General features: G+C 41.7%; 1 long non-coding RNA gene across 1 annotated transcript; it reads left to right on the top strand.

Annotated features, from left to right (window-relative positions):
• Positions 1–3,401: 3,401 nt before the first annotated feature.
• LOC115062356 (uncharacterized) lies at positions 3,402–4,864 on the top strand. Its single transcript, XR_003842380.1, has 2 exons — positions 3,402–3,511; positions 3,764–4,864. It is a non-coding gene; the product is annotated as an uncharacterized LOC115062356 (long non-coding RNA).
• The last annotated feature ends 17,955 nt before the right edge of the window (positions 4,865–22,819 follow it).

Here is a 22,819-nt window from a genome sequence, read left to right as displayed (position 1 = left end):
CCACAGGAAATCCCTGTATCCAACTACAACCCCCACCAAAAACATACTGACACAGAAACACACACACACACACACACAGTATTGAATGCAGCTGCATCTCCCAGAGGGGAAAGGGTAATTTGTCCAGCTCAGAAATAAGGGTCTCTACATTTCTCTCAGCAGGATGATGAAAAACATGAAACCGTGCTGCTAATGAAAAGAACACTCAGGATGTGTATTATTATTCCATCAGTCTCACCTAGTGAGCCCTGGCCCAGGTCCACACCAGAGGAAGGGCCACCGCTTTTCCACCCTCTCCTTTCAGAGTGATCTCGTGGTAGGCTGCCACTCGCAGATTTCCTCTTCATTCATTCCACAGGAATTTGGCTGCCATTTCCTGAGCAGAGGAGAAGGTTTGACTGGCTTCGTGCAGGGCCAAGCTGGTATTTATCTAACCACACACTGGGCTTGATTCATGTGAAACAAGCACGCCCTGTAAACAGTCTCATTACTGAACTCTAACACTTCATTACTCAACAGGCCAAGTCACTGGCTGGAGAGGGAGCCTAAGATGGTGTAAAGCGCGGTTTGAGCACATTTGCCTCGATACATCCACAAGGGCACTGATGGATTTATCTTCGAGGTAAAATGATCGCAACACATGACCGATGTAGCTGATTCCGGCTGAGTAATCTCTGAGAGAACAAAGTTAAAAGTAGCTTCCACATGACTCAGCTTCCATGCTGACAACAGGATTTTACAGTGCAGCACTTAGCATGGTCATTATATATTGGCATCCATGTTGGCAAAGGACTGCACTGAGTGAGAGGGAAGGATTTAATCCTTACCACGGGGTGCACAGAGTCTAATGAGAGTGCAGGATGGCCTAGACTCCAAGCACTTACACCAGCACCTTGTAACCTCACAAATCCACCCCTGCAGCAATGCTAACCTTGTATCCTCATTAGCTTTCAGCTAGCACTGTCAACATGGCAATTTGCTACACAACAAATCAATGTAATGTAATCTAATACCTGATTTAATTGTGTCAAATACAGACATATTCATTGCTTCTTAACCACATTAAGTTTATCACAGCGGGGAATCACAAATTATTTCCTAATATCCTTTGTCATCTAATCTCCTGCATTTACACAACAGGAAAGTGGGAGGGAATCATTGCCCCTCTAAATCTATTTGTCGCACCACTCAAAACTCACAGCTCTGCTCACGGTGGGTCACCTGTAATTTGTAATGTTAAATAAAGGGCAATTCATTTCCTGCGGGGCCAAGCAGTAACCCCAACTAATACTGAATCAGCCGTAGATTCAAATTCATTAGACACAAGGTGCCCGGCTGTTTCTGTCATATTCACCCATGAATATGACGGTAGGCTGAGAAGTTGTGGAAGTAGACACGGTAGAGCAGAACTCTTTATGTGAAGGCTCTAAGAGTGATTATCAGTACCCTGGCTGTAATATTACTATTTGTTATTGATTATATTTAACACGGGCAGCACAGCAGCATAGTGATAAGCGCTGTTGCCCCACAAGAAGAAGGTTGTGGTTCCAGTTCCCGGGCTGACACTAAAATTGTCCGTAGGTGTGAGTGGTTGTTGGTCTCTGTCTGTCTCTGTGTGTTGGTTCTGTGATAGACTGGCGACCTGGACAGGGTGTATCCCGCCCTTGCTCTGAGTGAGCTGGGATTGGTTCCAGCACCCCCTGTGACCCAGACACTGATAAGTAGTAGAAGATGAATGAATATATTTATTCCCCGCCCATTGGTGATCCTAAAATGTAAAAATTTATGGTTGATGCATTATATTTTTATTGAGGTGAATGGATTAATATTTTGTAAAAGTAAAAAAGATGGGCAGGGATTTTAAATATGAGGAATGATGCTGTGAAAGAAGTGTCATAAAAGCAGAAGCCTGTGTTAATAATACTCAGGTTAATACATACACTTTTACATGAGACTTTTAATGTCTCACCAGGATTAGTTTAATCACCTCCACAGTGCATAACTAAAACAGAGACATTGCGAATACTTGCCATCATTTCAATGCTGACCTTAAAGAGTATATTCTTCACATGAATTTAGACTTGTGTAGTAAATAAAAATGACCAGTTGTGTCTCTTCACTTACAGTGAAGCAGCGGTGTATCTGAGCAGAGCTTCAAAGCGTCTTTGAGCAATGAGTGTCCAGTAAGATCTGACCATAGTGCAAGCCCTGCTGTAGAGCAGGGACTGTGTTGCTGTCTGGCTGTATTCACCTGAGCCAAACAAATGGTTGTGTCAAGCTATCTCTGTACATATACCCCTCCAGTCCAGAAAGCTCCATTTTTCAGCTGGAAGCGGCTGGCAAACGACTATGGAGGGAGGTACATGACCCTGATGACTTCAGTGGCACTGCAACCAACTGTGAGACAGAAATTGATTTTGAAAATACAGAACATGTGCCGAGGAATGGTGGGGTGTTTCCCTTGGGTTCCCTGATTTGATAAAGGTCTAAAAAAATAACAGGACGTCATTGATATACACTAACAGGGTTGCCAGCTTTTATTTTATTTATTGTTTGTTTGTTTATTTTTTTTAATGAGTCCAGCATTTGGTGGAAAATTCTAAATGGCCTCAAATAGCAAAAGTTTATGAATATTTGCTTATTCCAAAATATAAATATGAAACACCACTCTAAGTCAAACTGCTGATGTGAAACCTGTTAAAGTAAGATGGACATTGACCCTTTACTTCAGCAGGAGTGGAGTTTATAAATGTTTGAGGCTGTGCAGCAACACTTGGCATCTGCCAAGTCAAACTACAGTGTTGCCTCTGTTAATGTAGCATAGAAATGATTATGACAGGCTTCATCAGTCCCTCTGATCTCAGAGAAAGACGCCATTTAGTGCAGAGTGCACAGCGGTTTGTAAAAAATGTTGCCGCGTCCCCAGCTTTTCTATTTACAGCGGGGATCACAGAGTTGTTTTCTGCACCGTGTTTACCGTTCTGGTCCCGCCAAGGGGAGGCTAAAAAGCAAAAGGACTGACTCTGTAGGAGATCAAGTGCTCATGGTTATCAAATCAACATGCGTGCTGGGAAGTCGAGACATCAATAATGTGTGACTACCACTGATTTGTTCGAAATAGTGTGACAACTGACCCAGAATACTTTTTTCATCCCAAAAAGACATGATTTTTTTTATATGTGTTAACAGAGTCTGTAGCACAGAAATGACCCAAACTGTCTGGTGTTTTCAGTCCAATGGCTTTGTGCCCTCCCACTAGAGGGAGCAGTTTCTGCAGGACTTGTGTTTCATTGTCATGTCCAGCCTCCTGTCTGGGCCCTGCTGCTTGGCTGCCCTGACAGCCCTAAATCACATAAATAGACTGCGAGAGAGGCATCTGCATTCCACAAAAGTTAGACAGTCTTTCTGTCGTCATGTTGAATGTTTCGTGGCACGCATTAAATGGGAAGCAGGTCAAAAGAGTCAAGTTTTCAGTTTAATGAAAACAGTTTGCAGCAGGATCATGGAAAAGGTAAATTGCATTTATTCATTTAGAAGAACCTTGAATGATGCCAAGAAATTCACTATATTGTCGTATTATTGATTAGTTTGTTTCCCCCACAAATATATTCTTTTTTTTTAATATACATTCTAAATGTTTTATTAGCACTGTAACAATAAAATGTATTGAGGAAATAGTTTATTCGTACACAATCAAGTGAAACGGAAATGTATGAATGTTTCATTGTGTCGACTGTGTCTTTCTGCTGTCATATGACTGCAGGAGTCCAGGCTTTCCAGGGTGTAAAGGAGACTGCTCAGACCAGCCACAAGGTGGTGCTCCAAGAGGAGATTTGGATGTGCTGACATCAAGCTGAGAGGCGGGAATTGTATTTATGTATTTATTGTGCTCTTAACACACTGTAATGCATGCGGCACGCAATCTGATATTTCTGTGATTGGACCCATATGAGCCACCGTTAAACTTTATAACCAGGTTATTTATTTACTTTTCAGCGCAACCTCCTTCCTGCCTGCAAGACTCTTGGTGGCAAGAACAAAGGGAGATGAGCAGCATGCCCTGGATTCATGTTTGTCCGCTTAACGACAACTGTAGAAAGAACAGGATACATAAGAGCACAGGCAGTGAAAAACAGTGAAACCGGACTGGAATGGTAGTTGTGAACAATGCAGGAGGGCGGTTGCCAGGTTTTATGGTCTGGGATCCTGCTCCCAACCCCCACCACCAGGTCCCTCTTCCTTCCTGAGATGTACTGTAGTTTACACACGAGCCTCTATGAACCACATTTTGTGAGAGAGGCGAGGCAGAACAATGAGGCTGTGGAGAGGTGCCAGGATAAAGCTACAAGTAACACTTGGCATGAGCTTTGTAACACCTTTGTGATGTCCTTCAGCATTAACCACTTTCACTTTTAGCAGTTATTCAAACCTCATATCCTCCTGAGTGAGATTTTCATCAGATATTGTTGTAATTTTTATGTTGCAATGAAAAATTATGTATTTTTCTGTGGTCACACATTGAAAGCAGTTAGAAAATAAAATATTTATAACTTTAATTTCACACTTGAGGGTAAAACATGAACGTGGCCGATATATTATGAGGAAAATAGTAATAGTAATATTTAGAAATAAATAGTACGCATTTTATTTAATTATATCTGATATTGCCTGCTGCAATTTGGACTTTAAAACGCTGGGGATATTTCAATTATTCTAAAGTTTTTGAATGCTTTTAAAAGTTTACTAAATGAATATTTCTTAGCAAAAAAATCTTGGAGACTGGAAATGACCAAAAATTCAATGTGATTAAAATGGAAGAAAAAAAAAAAAAAAAAAAAAGAAACACACATATCTCGGATTTTCACCACTGCTCACACACTGGTGATGGGGATGAAAAGCCACGGTCAACTTCACTTTTCTCAAACACACGCACACACACACCCACACCCACACACACACACACACACCCACACCCACACCCACACACACACACACACACACACAGTGACGGGACATGGAGGAACCTGTTTCTGACACTGCCTTAACAGCTGGAACTGTGGTCATCCATCAGCACTGGGTTTGATAATAAGGCTGGATCCCTGGTGGGTCATTGACACAGATGACAAACCTGTCCGAGGGAGTTATAGAGCTGCCAATCCCTCCACTTCATGGCACTTAACTCAGCTGACATTCACCCAATCACAGGCCGAGGGCTAAATTGAAAAACCCACTTCCACTAAAGTCTAAATACTGTCTGTGCTGATAGCATTTTCTAATAAAGCTATAATTCAAAAATGACACTGCAGTTTTTTGGTTTGAAAACCCTCTCCTACCTGCAGATAAAAGCTTTACCATGACTTGTTGAGAGGTTTGCATGGGACTTTGGGACTGTAACTTTTGCACATTAACACTCCATGTCAGTGCTGAGAATACTGTGTGATTCTCTGCAACAGAAAACAATACACAGCCACACAGGCATTTACAACTCCAACTATATGACTGCAATAAAAGGCATGGCAAATGAGCCATTCTGGGAGCCCCAAGCCAGATGTTGAGTGAGTGGTGTGGGTAATAAGGCTTAATGAAGGGTTGGAGTTACCAAAGTGTCCAGGGAATGAGAGGGAATAAACACAACACATAAACAAGTCCTAAAAATTTAACTTGCCAATCTGAAACATGTTGCTTACAACCGTCCAAAACAAGATGGATATTTTTGACAAACTTTGTGATCAGTTTCTCTCATTGTGCTATTTTCTGATACATAAGCAGCAAAATAACATCCTGGCAGGCACACATTGTTCCCTGTCTAACTGCAAGCTATGTGGAGGGTCTACTGAGGATCACCATGTTTTCAAGGTGACATTATCAACAATGAAAGGCGGTTTCCTGCAACGGGAGCCTCTCTGGTTTACAACTTCCTTCTTGTGGCGACAATCCCACCAAAATATGTGTCAGGTTGTTGAACAAGAGCGATGATGTCCCACACAAGTGGAAAAGCTGCACTCCCCAGACAAGGCACACGTTTTACGCAATACTGAAATGATTGTTCTGTAATTCTGCTCTAAAAGCCAGCTCGATTAAAACAACACAATGCTTTCTCCCCCTGCGTGCATATTTTCACCTTGTGGTGAACGAGCTGTTAATTGGTATACTTGGCTCTCAGAGGATGGTAATGCTGGACAACGCTGTACATGTTTCCCTGCTACTCCTTACAAGCCAGAGGGGAGGTTGCTGCCTCCTTCTCATAGAGATAACACATCCTTATCAGCTCTGTGTTGAAATTAAGTTTTTGTGCTTTGATTCTTGTGGGCTGTAGAAAGGTGGCAACACTAAATTGTGAGCGTAGTGGAAGTCGCAAAAGTGAATTATTCTTGATATAAATCTCATCTGAACACACAAGTGGACAGTTCTCTGGCCACAGGAAGCCATGAAGTCATGTTGCAGCATAGTATTTCTGTTTATCTTAAAACCAGCATGGACCAACACAGCAAATTCCAACTTCAGCCTTGCCTTTCACTGCCTTTTTCACCCTCACACTGAGCCTGATGTGGTGCTGCTCTGTGCTGGCTGAGTGCTTCTTACAACTTAGTGAAAGGAGGTTGTTGTTCCTGTGAGCTCATAACAAGACAAGACAAATTAAGGAAAGGTTAAGAGACACTGGTTGTAGCACAGAGGTCCACTCACTTAAAGTGATGCATTGCAAAATTGCTTTCCTATTGGGCAGAACATTCATTTTGTGTGACGGGTGTAGGCTTACTGTGTCAGCAAACAGGCTCTGGCTGTGTGTGTAGGTGTTACCTGTATGTATTTCTCTTACTGGAAGTTTTAATAGGTGTTTGCTGCAGACTTGTGAGATTTCTTCAGCATGATCATGTCTCCAAATTTCAGATTAGCTTTAAGTGCGTACCTCAGGAATTACAATGTATTTATGGTTTCAACGAAATCTGAACACTTATCTCAGTAAAAATTGGACCAATTTCTGAGCTGTTGAATTGTATTGCATTAGATGTTCCTAACAAATTTTATATTTGTTGTTTATATTTGTCAAATTGCTTTGGCATTTGAGTATTAATTATAATCTGGGTTCAGTGTCTTGAAGAAGTAACTGACGGGGTTCTCTGTTTTAATCACACTTAGCTTGACTTGATATTCGTACCTCAGGTTTACGTTTTGTAGTCATAACCACATCATTACAAAACGCTGCCATCCAGCGTGCCTGTTTCACTGCTCCCATGCAAATGTGTGTGATCAAGCAGCCGGGTGTGAAGTGACCAATGCTGTGCCAGCGAGATAAGCCAGAGCTGAAAGTCAGACCGCTCCAGTCGGCCAGGTCAAGACATCTGAGTCAGACACACAGAGAATGGCACACTGTCTGTCTCACGTTACCACTGTCAGCAAGGGGGCCAAGGAGCATTTCACCAACACCAGCACCAATTTCTGACACACACACACACACACACACACACACACACACACACACACACACACAAAGAAGGAACAGCATGCAGGAAGTACCTCATCAACGCCACATTTCCATTTCCCAGAGCTGCAGCCAAGAGCTCCTGAATGAACTCATAGTTGATAGTGAATAAAATATCACTCTTTCAGTGCACCTCTCTCTTACAACACACCAAGAAACAAAATGTTAAATAAACTACATATGCTTTGTATAAAAACAGTTCATTGGCAAGTAGATATTGTGTGGACATGATTATGTTGAAGTGAGACTATTTGGAGTCCTGTCTGCTGCTAAGATTCATCTTTACTTGCACATGTATCTTGAAGTTACATAACAAACCATAAAACTGATAAATCTAACAGTTGTAGTCTCTGTAAGCCGTCACTTTCCCCAACATAAACCACAGTATGTCACTAATGTGTAGGTCAGAGCTTTAAGGCTTGCCAGGCTTTTTAGTAGCCTTGTAAATATTAAAGTCTGCTTGTAAAGTTTCATAAAGTGCTGAAATCTCTAACAGCTAATTTCTTTTACTATCGGTCTGCAGAAAATTACAAAGCTGTTGATGTGAAATCCTGTGCAGATTGACAAGTCATCTTATTACGTGTTCAAAGAGTTCCAACTGTATGCTGTGGTTCTTGCAGTGTCTGCCTGGTGGTGTGCTGTTGGAGGTGGAGGTTCATGTCTATATGGACTCTGACACTGTGTGTTACCACTAGAGGGCAAAGCAGCTCCAAAAATCTCTCGTGACTCATGCCACCATCAGTTGTTTGTGACTGCTGAGATATGGGACATGAAAAAAGATGGTGTTGGGAAGATCATTCATCCGCTAGGATGTAAATGACTAATTACAACATGTAATAAAATAACTCATAAATCTTCAATAAAATGAAACTTTTTTTTGAGGGCATGAGCCGAAGCATTTTCCTCAATGAGACATTTATGTTGTAAGATGGTTGATTTGTATTTTAATGTAACACACGGCCTGTTCACAATAGATCCTGCGGCTGTGCAGGTTACAGGTCAGTGCACCCCCTGCTTTTTGGGCTTGTCTCAGTTGTTCAACAATCGAAGCTAAATGAAAACAGGATTGGGGATTTATAAGTAAGACGACAGATATTCTTCATAAACACAGGAGGTGCTGAAATATACTGTATGAAGTGCTTCCTGTAATGGAGTGGTGGGATGTGCCACGGCTGAGGTATGGAGGCTCGATTCTCTGGTCTGCAGCTGCTCTTCTGTGTTATGTGCTGCTCCCCTTGGCTGTGCTGTGCTGCACAGAGAGACGCACTCTGCTCCTGAGAGTCGGGGCCTTGGGCCCCACAGCCACCTGGGCCACAGGGGGAAGGAATGCGCTGACTTAATGATGTACCGTAAATCAGAGAAGCCACACAGCAATCCCAGTGCAGCCATTGGATGACACTGTGCCTCTGAAAGCCCGGCCCATTCTGGACTTGAGCCTCATACAGAAGGCATGTGGAAACACAGTATGTGGATCCACTTTGAATCAGTTTGCATTGGGAAGTGCTCCTTACTGCTGTGCTCTTGGTTATTCCACCGCCCCAGTCACCTCTGCAGAGGTCGAGGAGGTCTCAGCGAGGCAAGACAGAGAGCAGGAGGGTTGAAACTGAGTGCAAGGAGCTCTACCCCCTCATGGCTGATGGGAAACTAGATGGGGGCACGAAGGGGCCGAGCGCTGAGGCAGACTACCATAAGTGATTGCAGCTGCTGAGGCCTTGAAGTTGGCTACAATAACATCCAGCCAAGTCAGGCAGATGACAAGGTGTGAGGGAGCCTGTTTGTTTAAATCCTGCCATAGGTGCCAATTCAAAACTAAGACAATGTGGCTAATGGCAACAACAGAGGAATCCACATTTCAAAAATGACTTTATTTGATTTTATCATTAATTTAAATAATAATATGCATGGGTTCACCTTCTAAATCAAAGGTCCAGGCTACTATTAGGAAGAAAGTTTTTTTTGTGCAGTTTCATGTCTGTAACAACTAATAAAGTGTCACACATCGACACTGTGAGAACCCATACAGTTCATTGTACTGTACTCTGTCTATGTTTTGATGGTAGTTTAAATTATGAAATGTTCCCTTCACTATACTAAGTTCATGTATCTAACTGGGAAACATTTCAATTCCTTGTGCAAATCCCCTGTTTCTTCCTCTCAGGCAGCAGGTTTACTATTGAGTCCTGTATGAAGGTGTTCATGGCACGATGGCTGCAGAAGCAGAGAGGCTGCTGGTGGAAGACGCTTCATTTTTCTCCCCAGGACTAAGTGTGGGACAGGACTAATGACAGTCATGTTAATGATGTTGACACTCCCACCAGCGCTAGCCAGCGTACAGTAATGAGGGGAAGTAAATAGTAGGTAGCTGACAACACCGCTGCTTCCGCTGCCACACAACTAATGATCCTTTTCACACCCCCTGAACATACTTTGTAAAGATGACAGCACACAGTTTAGGAGGGTAAATCCTGCATTTCTTACACCTTCACTCTTCCTGACATTAGAGTACACCTCTGTTAAACCATGATACACTATCTACATCATCATCTGTATTTTCCTTATGGGCTCCAAAGATCCAAAAAGGGGGAAATGATCTTAGAAACTGGTCCACAGCTTTGTGAAGGCCTTATCTCTCATTTCAGATTATCTTTACTTATCCTCTAAAGCCCCAGTGGGCAGAGCACAGCATTAAAACTGCGAGGTTACAGATATCATTTCCAATGTCTCACTCGTGGTTACAAAAGTTGAAGGTCTATTATACCATAACAGACTTACTCGTGCAATTATAAAGAGCTCTATATATAAAATTCTTTGTTGTAACAGTAGCAAAGCTTCAAACCAGATGACAGTTTTATGCATGCTATGTATATCTGCTTCCCAGCATGTCCTTGGACTTGATAGTACCATACATCTGTGTTTTGTGTCAGAAATGAAATGTTACCATAAGAAATGTACAGTAACATATCAGTCTGCTGAGTGGAGGGGAAAAAAAATCCGCTGTAACCTGATACTGTGGACACGGAAAAAGAGAAGAAAAGAAATATGATTAGTGTAAGTCCTTTGGCTTACCCACTGTGCTCATCTCATATGTAAGGGTATGTGTCTGTGTGACCCCGCTCTGAACCCCAAAGTGAAAAATCCATTCACCTCAGAACCGTCTGCAGAGCTGGTGAAGATTGATGTGTGTGGCAGAACACATGAGGAATGATGTCAACAGTCACCCGGCACTGGCAACCATTATTATCATCTCTAGCTTGAAATGGCATACGGCCTAATCTGATCCCTAAACAAACTATTGCAGCAATCTCAGAGCTCTCTGCCATGCTCTGGACTCAGGCAAAATAATTTACGTGCTGAAATCAGGAGGTCTGTGAGATCTCTGGTATTAATGGCTTCCCCAGACGAAAATGATCTCCATGTTACAGCAGCATGTCTCATGTACAGGACATGGTAGATGTTCTGCCTAGCAGCATGTGATACCTCATGTGGTGAGCGTCAACCCCATTTGCCAGTGGTTGTGCCTAAAGCCACAGAGCCTAGTAAAATGCATGAATCCATCCCAGCAGCTGAGGCCCTGAAAGCCTCACTGTGACACTCACAATAAGCAGGCATCATTGATCACTGTGCAAAAAAACAATAGGCCTAATTTTTTAAGCGTTTGCATGTGACTTAGGATTTTAGTCTCACAGCAATACATGATATGAACCATTTAATTTGATAATTTAATTTAATCAGCAGTGGGTGTACACCCTCTATATATTTAGGTCACTCCAGGCATTAACGAATGACCAAACACTGTCAGCCCCAAAGTATTCTCTCAATCTCATGCTCACATCGTGACAAGGTTTTGTTTGGATGGTTTGTATGTGTTTGTGTCTGACTGTGACAGACAGACAGACTTTCAGGGAGGTGGGGGTGGTGTGGGGTGAGGAGGGGGTGGGTTCAATCAACACAGTGTCTGCAGAGGCACAAGGACCCTCTGACCCTCCTGTGAACTTTCAAAAGGGTTGCAGGGGCCACCACAGAGGGCAGAGGTCAGCGCTCATGCTCATCACAAACAATGCACAGCACAGCCCACAGCGCAGAGAGAAGACAGTAAACACAGGCTGCTCCTATGAGCCTCAGTGTAATAAGGTACAACATGTCTCCATGGTATTCCTTTTCCATCTTTTCAGTTTTCTTGCAGTTTTCACTCAGTTCCTACTTATTCCTCACAGGTAAACTAATTTACGCCTCATATGAGTGTCTCACAGGCATTCGAGTAAGACATCGTAGTGTATGTGAATTCATTTATACAGTAATCCTTTATATTATGTATACCGCATACACCATACAATGCTACCTCAACGTCAGTGAGTTTGACTCAGTCCAGTCCTGCAGCTGACCCACTGAGCTATTAGACATTTATTTGCACAGCCATTTTCACAATGAGCAAGCCATGTCCAGAAGATTTGATTAAATATAATTTTACAACAAAATGCAGCTCAGCATGTAATCAGATGCAAACAGTTGTAAGGTGTGTATTAAGTGACAGAAATGTACCAAATGACTATTATGGGATGGTGACTATATGAAGGAATAGAAGAAGCAGGTTGATTTAACCTGTATGAACAGAAAAATTACATCTTTTTAATGCTTAATGTGAACAGGTTGAATGGCTCCTGAGCAGTATTTAGAAACTAAGATTTAATCAACTTTACTTTAAATATATGCATAAAATGTTTGTTTGTTTGGATGATTATGGGATTGTGAATATTAGAAAATTGTATATTATAAAATAATACTGCAACTGCTATAAAGAGACTGTTACATGTTGAAACATACCTTGCATCCTTGAAGAATTATCACAGCACCAGTAAATCACTGCATGGCCATGTAAATGCTAAGAGAGTGAGCCAAACATAGTGTGTGCTGGTGGGTGGTAAATTATTATGGCAGCATTGCGATTTGCTGAGAGAGGGGTGCAGAAATGTCCACTTTGCCCTTGTGGCAACATGTGCACCTGCTCTGCAATCACCAGCTTCAAAATGTTAGGCGTATGAAGATGCAAACAAATACAGAGACGCACAGCTGGCTCAACACCACGTCTGCTGCTGTGCTGAAAAGTGGAATGACAATGAAGAGACAGAAGGACGCCAAAGGGATGCGTCTCTTGTGGAACGATAGGAGTGACTAGCTCAGCTTTGCGTGGCCCAGTCATGTGCTCCCTCCCTGTGTCCCCCTGAGGACGTGCGAAATGCTGAGCAGCAGGAAAGCAGCACACCAGAACAGACAGGCCCAGTGGTGCACCCACTCCACAACAATACAACAACACAACAAGCCCCACCATCACATTTGTTTTCTCATAAATGCATATACAAACATCGGCACATGAACAAACGTATAGTCCGATATAAAGCCCACAATTTATAGTTTGGCTGTTATCGAACTCAGGAAATTCCAATCCAATAAGATGCCTACAGTTATTTGTGAGTGAGTGATCAGCATTGAAACACTTCGCACACATATGATGTGTATTAAAAGCAGCTCAGGATGTGTTCCTCCACTAAACCACTAGGGGGTAAAGCTCCCCACACTAGACTGCTGCTGATGTATGCAGCAGGTCCAACTGCAACTAACCCTGGACCAACAGTGCAGGCCTCTGTCTGCTCTGTTATCCACCAGTCTAAATGAACCAGTCCACCTCCGCTTGATTATCATGATGTAAGGCTGCCTTAATTGGATTCTCCACAGAGTAAGGACTTGCTATTGTAATGCGTTATCTATTTCCTAGATTTCTCTTGCAGCATCTGGGAGACGTTGTCATTCCAATGATAAACACCATTTTCACATGAGCCTTTATTATGAGACACTGCGTGTGAGAAATGAAGATAAATGAGTGTGAATCCCTGAGCTCTGATATGCGGCTATAAGCTTTCACCTCCTCTATACCCCTGCACTCTGCCAGTGGCCTCGCCTCCACATGGGAGCTGCACCAGACAAATGGCCAGCAGGATTACACACTTTGAGGAGGAGGGAAAATTGTTTTGTAAGCATACAATGAGGAAATGCTCTTCAAGAAAAATATATCTGCTGTTTGAGTGTTTGGCTTCCCTAATCCTTATCTAAACCATGGATAGATTGCTCAGTGAAACTACCCCTGTCCATGAGCAGCATACTTCTTTACTCATACATTATGATGTGGCTGCACACTCAGCGGTTTGGCTCTTTGACATGTGTATGAAAGAGGATATTCATCTTGAAGTTCAGTAATATGATGAACTGATGCTCTCCTTGCTTTCTCAGAGCAACATTTTTGAGTGGACATTGATGCAGTGCGGGAGATATGAGGAAACAGTGAAACATAAAGGGACCCCATGTGACCTCCAGTGTGACTGATTATATTTGAATAAGCTCCCCATCTGTTTTGGCAGGCTGGAATGTCAGAATAACATTCGCTAATGTCCTGGTGTGACTCTTGACCCACTGCCCTCCTGACTCAAAATTCCCCCCAGAGATATATGACAGCACCATACTGTAGGGAACCACCTTGCTGCATGCAAAACGACTGTCCACTGCCACAATGAAAATAATCTTTTTACATCGCAAGTCATATCGGAATCTAATAAGAGCAGCAATTTTTGGCCCACCTTAACCTGGTGGTGAACTCCATAGTTAATACGCAGCGGTTATTATTTTACCATCAATCAAGAGCCAGGCAGGCAGGCTGCTCTCTCACCTCACAGCACTGCCTTTGCAATCTAATTGTGCCCGAGCTTCATCAGTTTCCAGAACAATCAATTGCTCCTCCAGCAAGATGCAGGCAGCAGTACGCCGGACCACTACACAGCCTTTAATATGAGCTTGGTAGTCCAGGCCTCCTAACCAGAGAGCCAGGAGGCAGCTTTGTTGGCCTGACGGGCCCTGGCTCCAAACCTGTGTTCCATCATTGCGTTTTTTGCGGTATCGCTCCTGACAGGTCGAGTCTCTCTGTGAAGCTTTGAAAATCAAGATGTGGTGAGAATGTGATGAGACCCTTGAGGAAGTGGCTGAACTTTTGAACTGGCGTGCGGGGACGGTCAGGGATACACAGAAAATATTAAGTGGCCTACTGCCTGGGAGCTGTCACTAATGGGGTAAACAATGACATATGAGTGCAGCCTTAAACATCCATTCATATGAGCATCTTCACTAACCTTGAGAGGAAGCAACATCCTCCTGTCTGTGACAATTCAAAACAAATAGAAAATGGATTATTTTCATAAACACATCTCCAAGAGGAATCACACTTGACTAAGATGCATGGGCCCTGCAACTACCCAGTATGTTTCTCTCACCATGCTCTGCCCTCAGCATTTTAAGTGTATTATGATGTAGTTATTACAGTGAAACAAGTGCATACCCTCTAATAAGAATCTTCTTTGTGTTGCCAGTACAAATATCTCTTTTATGGATGTGCTTGTCCCGAAAAAGGGTTTATATTCATTCATTTTGCTAATTCATGCAAGAATCTCACTTTAATGACAGATGTAAGATGTAATGAAGTAACCCTGTGATGTGCATCAGAGTCCTAAAATGTTGCATTTGGGTTTTCAGGCTAACATGGTGTGGTAAACTTATTTTTTATACGTGTGTCATTGCTAAAGATGAAGACATATGGCTCTTTTAAGGCTGCTAACAATACCAATCAATAATCATGAATGTCTCAGTATTGTCATATTTCATAAATCAACAACATTGTTTTGGGATGACAGTGATCATTCTCTACACAGTCACAGCATGAATGCCTCCAAATAATCTTTATTTTGATCACAGTCTTGTGAGCTGACCACACCGACTTCCATTATTTAGTGAGGTCTGACGGTCCCAGGGTGCTGGTTTAAGGATTTAAGGATTTATAGACTTCAGATGTGAATGTGGACAATAATAAGCCATCACTATATGTGGTAGAAACAGTGAAGAGAGTCACACTGAGACTAAGAGACATTTGAGATTTACATGCATGTTAGAAACATTTTCAACCCATCTACTTTGCACCTTATGTTCCCCAACACCAATCCAAAATCCTATGAATGATTTTTTTTTCCTTATTTGGGCGACTTGGACCAACTTGTCTGCATGTCTCTGAGTTACTATTTAAACAGCAAATTTATGTTTAAGAGCACAGCGGGATAACCTGCTTGGCAAACTGTGCTGGTTCCCCGCCAAAGCTATCTGTAACACACAGTTTGAATCAGAGCAATAGGCTGAATGGGAAAACAAGCCAGAGATATTGTCACTTAGCCTGTTTTTTTTTTTTTTTTTTTTACAAAATTAGGGAAATGCTCAAATGGACACAAACTCACAACTGTGCTGCATGAAGCCAGGGTTTCCGCTCAAATACAGTAGGTGATGATGGACAAAGGTAAAATGAATAGGCCTGTCTCTCACACACACACACAACACCTCACGGACACATTCATACAGTAAAAATAACAGGCTCTTCCTCATGCTGCTACACAAAGCACAATTGAGAGTGATGTGTTCTGCAGTCAGGCAAAGGTTGAAGTACGTGGGAAAAAGCACAGGCGCATAACCACCAAGAGGCATGCTGTGGGAGAACGATCTGTCACTGGACTTTTTGCAGGACTCTGACAGAGCAGCTAAAAATGACAATCTAATAGCTGGGATGACATTTTGTATAAAAACCTGGTGACAGAATGATCCCATGTCTCTGTAACTGTAGTTGCTCCTGGGCCAGGAGTCGGCCATTATTCTCTACTTAGCCACTGTCTATCTTGGTGGTCACCAAGTGCTACTTGTAATGGGCTGTGATGAGTTTGTATGACTTATGATAGGATCTCCCATGTCAGCCAATGTCATGCAAATATTTATGTCAAGTAGGAGCACTTAAGTATGCGCGCACACGCTCTGATAGATGTGAATTCCCTGTTGGTGCTGCAGTGATAGAAGGTTTCAGAGGCAGTGGCCTACTTCCTCTCCCACTCCCCAGGCCTGGCCACCAGCACTGTGCCAGGGCACTGCCCCCTCTTCCTCTGAGAGATCCTGTGATTGAGAGCGTTGAACATTGTGTTTACTTTGGCTGCGCCTCAGAGACAGGCAGATGGAAAGAGAGAGAAGGAGACCGAGACAGGGATGAAAGGGAAAAAAAAAAAAAAAAGGAGTGAAAAAAGATGGAGGAAAAGAAGAGCAAGCAGACAGCGCCAATCTCAACATCGCATTCCGCAACGGGCAGTGATCACTGTCCTCTCCATGCTTATTTATGCCCTGATGTCTCTGCGATTCTTCATTCAAACAGCAGGCAAGTGGCCAAAAACGTTTGCAGATAAAACATGTTATAATGTTGGTTTGTGGGATTGCGTAAGTTTGCTTTGTTTATTCATTCTTGTAAGTAGCATTCAAAAGACAGTAATTTGAAGTGTGAGAGCTGATAAATACTCGTTGTGTCCCCCCATTGAGAGGGAGCAGTCTCAGTTGTGAACTCTCTCTTTCATCCTCTTCCATTGCCTGTGGCTTTCTCAAGCATCAACATTCTTCCACTTATCTTTATAGCCATTAGCGCTGTCAGCCTCCCCACGTCTCTGCTCAGCCTCACTGTGACGCCCTCACTGAAAAATTCCATGAATATCAGTTGACAAGCAGCCATGCCATAAAAACATAAGTTGAAAACAAATTGAGTTATTTGTGTTTCTCAAGAAGTAAACAATGAAGGACATGATCTGGAGTGGAAAGGATTGTGCTCGCCGTTGGAACTACTACCTCACCAAACACACACAGAAGCAAACATTATAGCCTGAGCTGAGTGTAACATGGTCTCTCAGCGTCTTGCTGAGGCTATTATGAGGTAATGGTGTCGACAGGTTTCTTGAATTAGATGATACACATGATAACTGACTGCATGTGCTGCGCTGAGTAGTATTATAAATATCATTGCCATCTACACATGGACTGAGTTTCTAGTTATTAGTACACCGAGCCAAAGGTCTAATATAATTCCCTGGAATCACCATATACACCAACGGTGCATAGCCTGACTGACTTTTTTATAACCAATTATTTATCATATACTTTTTTTCTCATCCAGTTGTAGCAATTTTTAGCTTATTACTCCAACATTACCAGTTTTGTTATTGTGTTTTTCTTGATTTACATTGCACACTATAGCATGGGAAATGGTGCCAGTTTAATAGGTACATCTCTCTCAAACTTAAACAGTCTAAAACTGCAGCTTTGCAATAAATCTTATCTTCACGTTGAGAGAGGAGCTGATTCAACCGTTACCATTGATTTATATTGTATTACGCAGGGAGGTATTTCTAATATTTTGACCAGCCCATTCATATCAATAAAGTTAGACTTAATATTATTAAATACTTGGCTCTTAACTTCCTTCATCTATATGAATGGGGTGAACAAAACATTAGAAACACCTATCATTATAATGAAAGAAATTCAAAAGTGCCACAAAATGTATCATCCACAATGACAATGAAATTTCATCAATTTCAATAAAAATTGAAAATAATTCAAACGAAAGTGAGAACTATTGCAAAATATTTGCATATTATTTTAGACAACATTTATCAAATAAACAGGCAACCACATATATCCCATGTTAAGAAACACTACCACAAAAATAAAAGCTATAGCTACAAAAAGCTCATGACCAATACGTGAATAACTTTCTGCTTATTTATGATTTACTATGCCATGTTAAAATGCTTCTTCAGTTTTCAGCACTCAGTGAACTAATGCAGTTTCTCAGGCATACTATAGGGGGAGCCTGACATCGCCTCTGTGTCAGGAGGGGACACACACACACACACACACACACACACACACACACACACACACACACACACACACACACACACACACACACACACACACACACACACACACACACAGCTGGAATGTGCAATCCTGTCATCAGCTTGTAATTACAAACTCCAACAAGCAAGATCTGAACAAGATTTTTTTTTCCCCTCAAAAGAGGTGAGAAACAATTTTTTGTACTGGTCTGCTGTGTTTCTCAAATTTCCACAGTTTTAGTGTAAAGAGACAAGCCTTTAATTTTATAAAATGTTGTCAACCTTACAAACTATTTAAGCCGATTACAACGAAAAAGCACGTCGTCACCTTCTCAACTCAGCTGCCTTCGGCTATTGTTTCTGGCCTAATATCTGAGTGTAACAGAATTTGGGACAGATAACATGAGGATTTGGCTAATCCCCCATTAAAGGCCTCTGTAATCCTCTTGAAAATTCTTGCATACACAGAAGGTCAAATACTGTAGTAACAGCAAAAGTCAAAGGGATTAACCTCAAAGTAACTGATCTGATGATGTTTCAATGACACCAAAAAAAAAAAAAAGCATAATTAGTGTTAGTTATAATTAGAGTTACACTCAATGATATTCAAAATCAGGGAGATAAATGGCACTGTTCCAAATTTAGATTTTCCTTTATATATTAAGAGAAGAATATGATTCAACATGAAAACAAAACATAATGCAAACAGTGATAAACTTTATTTAGGCATAATGACATTTTAATGTTTCTTTTTTTCTAGTTAATGAGCAAGTTTCTCTCTCATAATCTTCTATTGTTGCATAATCATATTATTATGGCTATTATTATTTTTTAATTCCTGTAATATAATTCCCTGTGTGATAGTTAAGCCCCTGTGAAATCCTGTGTGGATGGAAACTGTATATGCTCCATATGCTCTGTGGCTACTGATGTCAAGGCAGAGTGATTAGGTGGAAGTGGAGTTTATGTAAGCAATGGTGAGCGCAAATCAGCCCCAGATCTCCCCACAAGATGCTCACACTCACTGAGCACACAGCACTTCACACAGAGCATTGAGATATGTGATATTAAGTAGACCACCATAAAAACCTTGTCCGGACCCATGTGGTCGACTACAAGTAATAGGGAACAGTCAAATATATATTCAAGTTTTCAATGAAAGCCTGTTGAAAGTGTAATGATGTTAAAGTGCTGTCAAGGGAGTCCCAGCCTGATGTTTTATTGGCTGTTTATTTTATTGGAGAACTAGCCATGAATCTAGGTAGCCTTCAGTGATATTGCCATAGTGAGGTTGAGCCTCTCAGTCTGCATGAGAGATTTTATGAGCAAAACATTTGTTTCTCCAAACAAAAAAAAAAAAAAGAGGCCCAGAACTCTGTATTTCCTGTTCAATGGTGAAAATAACAAACAGATGTGTATTCACTTTTTATTGTTTTTCTGGAAATGTCTTTTTTATGATTGTCAAATACTATATTTCATCTCTGTAACAGAAATTGGATTCTGCTTTTTCTTTTTTGCATTTGCTGCAAAATTGTGATGAGGAAATGACTGAAGCACTAAATACTTGCTGTATGTAACAAGTATAATTAATTCTTATGGAATAACTGTACTGTAGCCCAAAAGAATCTGAGTTAATATCAGTATAAGTGTCTGCTTGCGTGGAGAGCTGGCTGATTGTTTACAAGTGTTTCAAAAACATGGAGATGAAATAATCACTTTTACCCACAATGCAGAGTGCTCAGTTTTATAACTGCGGATGGGATGTTGAGCAATTTCTGTTTCATTTTCTCAGCTCACCAACTGTTGGCTACACTGCAATATGTGATAACTAAGCCAGTAATGTTTGGTCTATGGGACTAAATCCATTAGAATAAGCATTTGCATAATACAGTGGTGGTGTTGAACAAATGAGGAATATGTAATGATGCAATCTGTGTGGGATAGAATGAGCACTGCAAGTAAATATGTAATTATTTCCACATGGCTGCATATCTGACAAGAGGAACAGAAAACCTCTTTGCGCCTTACGAATGACCCTGATTGTACAGTTGCCAGTGTGGTCAGCGCTAGACCCCATCAATGATCGGCTAATGAGAGGAAGTGCTTTAAATTAGGTGGGGATCAGGTGAGCATTTTACAATACCAGTTCATCGTAGATCAGTGCAGTACACATAAGCAGTAGAGTAAATACTTAGTAGGTGTTTGTGCCAGCTGACAGCCCTGTGACTGATGTGGTTGCAAGAGAGCGGGCTGAATGGATGGCACAGATCAGCCAGATGAGGTCAGAAAGCAAAGCTTTCTCTGCCTTTGGCCCAGCAGATCTCCAATTAAACAAGGCCTTGACATCACCCACCAGAGTAGACCATGTGAACCACCTCTGGATCACTCGCCAAGACATGTCACACACACCCTCTTAGCTTTCACCACCAGCCCATTATGGAAAAACACACACAAGCAGCACAGAAGGAATGGTTGAACCGAATTTTCTCTTTATTTTCAGACAAAGCCACATTGGAGGCACTGTGGAGGTCCATCACAGAAGTCATCTCCTCTGATGTTGGGTAGATGATCTAGCTTTTGTGGAGACACTGTGGGTTGTGGGCTCATATTTGTAGCCTCGAAATATGGCGCCCCCAGTCAATATATCTACTATGACTATTATCTATCAATTAATACATCTGTCTCCATTGTAGGGGTCTGCTGCCCTGCTAGCGGCCTGACCAGGCAGTGAACTCTTGCATTCCTAAAAAACACGGTCACCCAGCCTCTGTAATTTGTCATGTTAGAAGTTGACAGTAAAAGGTCATCCACTCCCATCGCTGGAGGCAAGAAAAAGCACAAGGATGAAAGTGTACGTTCAAATGATGGCTGTTGCTGGGCTCTCCCTATTTGTATAAGGCTGGGAAGACACACACACAGCTTTATCTAATCTAGGCCACCTATCTGTCTTATACATCCCAGACTATCGGAAAGCAGAAGCAACAGGAGCTCCATTAAACGGCACCACAGCTCCAAGTAAGCCACCTATTATATGCCTTAAACTCACCTGTCTAATAAGGCAGTGTTTTGTCAAGCATGTGATCTATGCAATTTATTATAAGTCGAGAAAAAGCCAGAGAAATGTTTGCAGATTCTGGACAAGATATTTTACAAGACACGGAATGAAATACATCCCTGAGAGTAGTTTGACAAAGAGTCACACAACTGATGGTATTCGTATTCACTCTAGATATCATGACATATCAATAAGCAAACGCTGCCTGTATATTTTATGTTGCAGGATAGTTGCACATTTAGTTTCGAGGACGACAAGCTATCCATTAAATCAGGCCACCTCTGACTCCACTCCAAAGAGAGGGCAGGTCTGCCAACAGCTCATCCATCATGCACAATATCAATCGATTTCCAAACATAAACAGAGCATCTTTGATATAAGGGACAGCTGGATCAGAGGGGGCATGGCAAAGGAAATGCACTTATAGGCATCACGGGTGAATAGTCCAGTTCCCGTCTGCTGCCTTCCCTCCCCGAGACTGGCATGATTTATCTGGGTCGCTCACTTCCTGCAATTATTTTACTTCCAAACAGAACACCATCAGAGCCTATAGCACCATGACACTGTGGGTTGACCCTATTTAGCACCAGTTCATCTATAGTTGTGTCTGGACAACTGTTAACCTATTCTAGTTCAAAATCATATAAAAGCAGAAAAAAAGGTGAAACTACAAGGCATTGAACAGGTTAAGAAGCTCCTGCCTGACCAGCTACAACACTCACATGCTGCTCACATGTTAATCTACAAAAATGGCTAATTCAAGATAATGACTTTTGCCTTAGATATTTAAGTATTTCTATTATTTTAACACATCACCCTTCGAATAAATCCTCCTGACGTGAAGGTATTTGATGAAACCACATTAAAGAGGTGTGAAGTTGGTTGTATGATCATTTTAGGGGACACAGCTTGTGGTCCCACCAATTATTAACCCATTACCTTCACCACGGTCCATAAAACAGCACACCTATGCACAACAAAGCAAATAGCATGGAGGTTAAAAAGGGCATACATTTCAGAGTCTATGAAGGATATAGAAGGGGACATTATATATGTACGAGGGGACCGGTGTGTCGGGAGCTGTGGCTGAACATGATAACAAGATGGGAGTCTTCGAATCAGAAGCTGCTGTGGTAATAAGGAAGATGTAGAGAAAGATAGATTTGTGGGTGGCCCTTGACATCATCAGCAATACGGAACGCTGATACCTTTAAATCACAAGAGCAGAAAGCAACACAAAGCCAGTTTGTCATTGTTGGAAAATAACTGTACAACTGAGCCAAGTGTTCACTGAAAGCAATCATAATTACAACAATATTTTCATTGTCAGCTTTTGTATTTTCATACTGTACTTTGGCCATTACCTCCACACACGGCAGCCCACCAACCAATGCACATATCTTTCAATTATGGAACGTTAATGTTTTATTAATTATTCATTGATAATCCTCTTGAACATGATATGGAGCAATTCCGTTAAGCTACATTGAAATATTA

Source organism: Echeneis naucrates, chromosome 21, assembly GCF_900963305.1.
Source record: "Echeneis naucrates chromosome 21, fEcheNa1.1, whole genome shotgun sequence".
Lineage (NCBI taxonomy): Eukaryota > Metazoa > Chordata > Actinopteri > Carangiformes > Echeneidae > Echeneis > Echeneis naucrates.
The sequence above is the reverse complement of the archived record's forward strand: the minus strand, read 5'-3'. Positions and strand labels throughout refer to the sequence as shown.